Consider the following 6,000-nt stretch of genomic DNA (forward strand, 5'->3'; position numbering starts at 1 on the left):
GTTCCAAAATATGAAATGCACTTTATTGTACATCTACAAAGATTCAGGGATGATTCCAGTTTTGGTCAAGGAGTTAGTTATTTCTTATTTTATCCAAACACAATCACCTGTTCCTAACTCTAAGGCTGAATCTGATTACTATGTTCTACTGAAATACAAAGATTTGCATAAAGAGTTTAGCCAAAGTTCACACACAGACAGTACAACACAGAGGTGGTTTAAAGCAACAACTATGATTTTAAAGGATAATTATTTGCTCACTTGTACGCTAAAAAAAAACCACTATTAACTCCTGTGAAATGTGTTCTTTTAAAATGTGGTTCAACACAACTTTCAACCTGACATTCTGTACCACTATTTACCAATTGAATGGGAAAGGAATTTGACATTCAGGAAAAAAAGTTTCCTTTCTTCATGAAAAGTGAGCTCTGTACTTGATTTCTCAGCTCTCCAAATAAAGCTAGTGGACCTTATTGCTGGAAACTCTGGTGTAAAGGTCTTAAAGCATATGGATGATGGATTGGAGAACCCAGATCCAGCCTGCTCCTTTGCAGCCCAGAACTAAAATCAATCTAACCACTGGTATTTAGTGCCTATGTTTTCTGTCCCACCTATTGACTGTCTTCTCTATTTAGATTGTAAGTTCTTTGGGACAGGGCCAATTTCTAGATGCATGTATAGTGCCTAGCACAAAGGGGCTCTCATCTAGGTTGGAGATTCTAAACACTCAGTAATAATAAAATATTTTATTACAAACAGAGAACCTATCATTTGAGGTTCTGAGAGAATAGATTAAAACAGAAGAATGAGGAGATCAGATTATTTGATTGCCTCAGCAAGAGGGGAAAAAAAACCCAGGCAGGCAATTCGTAATACTTGCAACAAGATGAAATTTGAATGGCAGTACGTGCAGGTACTGTACCATATAAATCTACCAAATCCAGAAGCGATAATGGTTTCATTCTTTTCCCCATAGAAAAATGAGACATATGCCACCTATAGCAATACTCTTTATTGGAAGATGGGATTATCATTCAAGATAAAATAAAAATTAATTTTCACTGCTCCTTCCCACTGGATATGAAAATCAGTCTTGAAACAGTTATCGAGCCCATTATAAAGGTACAGGATTAATGAAAAATGATTCATCTCGATAAATGACATGTTAGTGCCTATTAGAGCTAATATCTTGGGTGCCAAGGCAAGGGTCCAAGTCCAGGCTCCCATTCTGTACCCTCTGCACTGCTCCGGTGACACAAAGGGGATGGAAAGCTTCTTTAAAGAGCCATTCCTTGCCTGGGGAAACCTCCGCTAGTGAAAAGCCACCCTAAATAATGCTGCACCATCTGCTCCTGCCCTTCCCCTCTCCTGGTGGAAGGGTGCTGCAATGGTGGGAGTGGGCGTGGCCAGAATGCATTACCCTTCAGGAATTCCGGACCAGCAAAATAGCCCAGAAGGCCACTCCAACTGAGCCCTGTAGCTGCTCTAACTTGTGCCTGGGGCCAAACTGGCTGCTGGTAATAGGGTGAGCAGATAGAAAGTGAAAAATCGGGACGGGGATGGGGGTAACAGTCGCCCATTTAAGAAAAAAGTCCCAAATATCGGGACTGTCCCTATAAAATCGGGCCATCCAGTCACCCTAGCTGGTAGTCTCTTGATTGGCAACTCTAAGTTCTATGGCAATACAAAACAAGAAAGCATTGAGTTTGCATAGTGAAACTTCAAGCTTTACTTAGTGCTAAAAGAAAGATTACACATTATGAGTTTGAGTAATAAAATGCACATTTGTAAACTGTAGGTTTCCTTAGATATAGGATGTACTTTCTTGCCCCAAAAGTTGACATATCAATAGAATCTAAATAGAATTGTTACTTTAGTTCACTAAATCAGGATGCTCACAGTTAAAATGGTTGTCTACAGTGATCAAACTTACACTTCACCTTAGAGAGATCAGCAGCAGTTTTAGCAATAGAGGCTATGTTGTGGATTGGTATAACATTTGATGGTGGGGATATATCCCAGTTTGTCTTGCTGATGAAGAGCTGTTATGCCTATCACAAATGCTACCGATCCTAAAAAAATATTTGATAATTAAAGATGGGTATGGACTAGAGAATTACTTGCAAAGAATCTTACCTTCCATCTGCAGCACATAATCATGTTACCAAGGGTAAGGAGGGGAGTTAGATTCCTAGCCAGGTCAGGGCAAAGTTCTATGTTAGGCATTTCTAGTGTGCCCATCGCTATTGCGTCTGTGTCAAATACACCCTTAAAACACAAATGATGTTGCATTGCGGTAGCAGAGACAGCTACCTCACCTTTGCTCTCCCATACTATCAGAATCTCAATTCTTTCTCTGCATGGGCTCTAAGATGGCTTTAAGAGATTAGTGGCAAAAAAAATTAAAGTGCCTAAGTGACTCAGTAGCATAAGGCCCATTTTCAAAAGTGAATTAGGTGCCTATGCCTGATTGAAAGTCAGTCAGTCTCTTCTACGACTCTTGCCCTTCCTCATCTCCAAGCACCTGAGTGCCCTGGTCAGTTGATGGCCACCAGATTCTGCTTGGTTACTTTCCCAAAGTGAAGCACTGTAGGCTTTATATTGATCCCTTCCCATCTCTGGCTTGGCATGGGGAGAAAGGAGTCAGTGACCAACAGCAGGATCATATCAGTAGAACAGGACAGGGAAAGAGACGGGATGGAACAGGACATGCTGCACCCTATGAATCCCTATTTAGCTCCATTTCCCAACCGCCAGACAGCCGCTTTCTCTCTGCATAACACCCTCCAGTAGTAGCATGTTACACTTAAGAAATTAGCTAGCTCCCAGATGACCTGCCCTTGGGAGCTGGCTACTTCCCTAAGGGTTGAAACCAGTACTGAAATGTTTTAACTTAACACAGTTTAAAGTTGCTTAACTATGTTAAAGTAACCCATTTTCCAAACTAGGCCAACATCTGGTGAATTTAGCAAACAAGTCTCATTACATGCTATGTATACAGTAGTGTCCCAACAGCCATAATCAAAATTCAGCCCTTAATAGTTTGACATCTGAATTGTCACCGGAGAACAGTATATCAATCAATCAATGTGGCTTTTACAGCTGTCTAAGCACACAAGAGTCTACTGTAATCCCAGTAGAAAATGGTGTCTCAGCTCAAGGACAATTTTCCCTTCAAATGGTCTGTTGGAAGTCACAATCTTGTTTACCTACACTGCAAAATTAGTCTCTGATGCTAGCGCTGAAGCATGCAAGCCATTAAGTGTATTTATGAGAATTAGAAATTGTAGCTCACTGATGCAGGGACATTTTTACATTGTTATAATAAATATTGCATTGTAATCTTGCTAAAGGAGCAGATTTGCTCTCAATAGTTTTGCTTTGGAATTGGAAGTCATCAACCACTGATGTGGACAACCCCAGCCTATATGAATAAAGTCTAACTCCTGCTTGCCTTACCCACTTGACTACACATGCCAATAACATGAGAGGATTTGGCCTGTAAGTTGTAAGTATGCAGTTTAGGAACTTTGATAAAAGAGAACGGATCCTTCTTTCTGTTACAACTGCGCAACTCAGTGAAGTCAATAAGGTTGTGCAGTGTAACATGGAGTGAAATTTGGCCCAAAGCGCAAATTGTTTTTAAAGCTAATAAAGTATGAAGAACATGATTGATTATAACAGTTTGCTGATATGATGGGGAGAAGTTCCTAATTTTAAATTCTGTTTTATGGCAATGCAATAAATTCTAAATGACTCTATCCCCTGAACTTGTGGCCATGTTATTAGTGTGTCAGAATTATGCACCAGCAATTAGTAGTTTTCATAATATTTTTTTACTGACTTAAAGGTGTCCAGATGGATTTAGATTGCTCATGTATCATACCTACATCTAATATGCTTGGGAAGTAATACTCTTGTCTTTTCCAATGGCCTCATAGAAGACATTTCTTCTGCATAGACAAGGGGGTCTCTCTCACCAACAGAACTTGGTTCAATAAAAAAAATATATTACTTCACCCAACCTGCCTCTGAAATAAGGTGTCATACCCTCAGTGTAACCATAGTTTACATTTTCTCATAGTGAACGATGAGCGTAACAACAGGAGAGAGGGAGGAGCTGATCGGCAGGGCTTCCTGGTGGGCGGGAGGGAAGAGGAGGAGCTGATCAGTGAGGTTGTCGGTGGTTGCTGAGCACCCACTATTTTTTTTCCGTGGGTGCTCCAGCCATGGAGTTGGCACCTCTGCACAGCACAGTACATAGGACTTCTTATGTAACAAGCTCAGTGGTTTGAGCATTGGCCTCCTAAACCCAGGGTTGTGAGTTCAATCCTTGAGGGGGCTACTTAGAGATCTGGGGCAAAATCAGTACTTAGTCCTGCTAATGAAGGCAGGGGGCTGGACTCGATGACTTTTCAGGGTCCCTTCCTGTTCTATGAGATATATAATATAATATAAATATATGGAGATATTCCTAACAAAAGTTAAGTGTGTGGGTCAGCGCTTTGCTGAATCAGGGCCTTAATTGTGCATGGTTATAATTTGCATCAGAACTTGGTACTTATACTTACACCAGAAAGTCAGTCTGGTGTATAACTGAGATCTAGTTAACATGCCATGAACAACTGCATAATAAGCACAATCTACAGTCAGCCATTTCTTTTTTTTTTTCTACTGAAAACCTTTTGCTGCATTTTGTTCAAGCTCTTTTAGGCAAATAGATAAACATACAACTGCATCCACTAAGCAATAAATATTAATAAAGCATAAAAAGTGGAGCCTTATTGGAAAGCATTTTCCAAAGCACAGCTGGCAAAAGTACCTGTGAATAAATTCTGATTGCTTGGCAAAGAACAACACAGGTATCATCATAATTAGTCAGCAGAGACAATAGAATTTGTATGTTCAAACATCATTTCTGAAGCATAAGCCTATATTAAGGGGCTGCTTTGAAAACTGGCACAATTTGGGAATTGCATCTAGAATTTAAAAGCCCTTTCAGGTCATGTTCTAAACAGATGTTGGTTGGTTGTTCTACGAAACAAAATACACCACTGGAATTATAGACTGGACGCAGACACTGGTACTGTGTAGAATCAGTGCCTCTGTGAAAGCAATTTTCCCCATGATCATATTACATGGGTCTCTAGCACTAGTAATATAAGGGACATATACAAACCATTATCTCTTTTATTATGGCTTCAAGCAACACATCTTGGGTGTTCTTGTTCCTTAATTGTTTAGAAATCAGTTACCCTTACTTGGTTTGAAGAGGAGGATCTGCCTTGCTCAAAGCTATCCTGTTTTCTCTTGTGCTACTTATATTGCTACTGCCAGCATTTGACACATTCTTTTCACTTCCTGCATCCTATATTGAACACGTATTTGTCAGCAAATTATGGAGCATATAGCAATAAGTTGGCATTCTAATCACTACCAGACAGCAAGCCAAAGATTTCAAACATTTTCATGGTGTGTACATATCCCAAGACCGATTTTACACATATATGCATATTTATATTTCCCTTGCTAAAATAGAAACTTGTTCATACAACTATATGGGGTGAAACCCTGGCTCTGCTGAAGTCAATGGGAGTTTTGCCATTGACTTCAATGGATTCAGGAATTCACCCATGAATTTTCTGTTTCCAGTGGTGGTGGAATCCTCTTAGCAAAGTCCATCATATCATACAGTTTTACAGTTTGTTGTACAGCCAATACTGGCTATCTCTGGGAAAGCTTAAGATTTATGGGTGGCAATTATAGCCTTTATGACAGCAAAAGTGTCAGGTAGCTACCTTCCCACTCACTTTAAATAAATATTACTGGTCCAGAATATACACCTTAATCCATTCCCTCCCTTTGCCTGGGGAATCCTTTACTAAAACAATTTGTTTGACGGAAAAGACCTCCAAAGTTCCTTTATTAATTTGATTTGCATGATCCTCCCTGCATTTCCTCAGTTTCACTGGTGAGTTGTGACCTTTGGCTTTAGTTTAC

This window comes from Trachemys scripta, chromosome 10 (genome assembly GCF_013100865.1).
Source record: "Trachemys scripta elegans isolate TJP31775 chromosome 10, CAS_Tse_1.0, whole genome shotgun sequence".
NCBI lineage: Eukaryota > Metazoa > Chordata > Testudines > Emydidae > Trachemys > Trachemys scripta.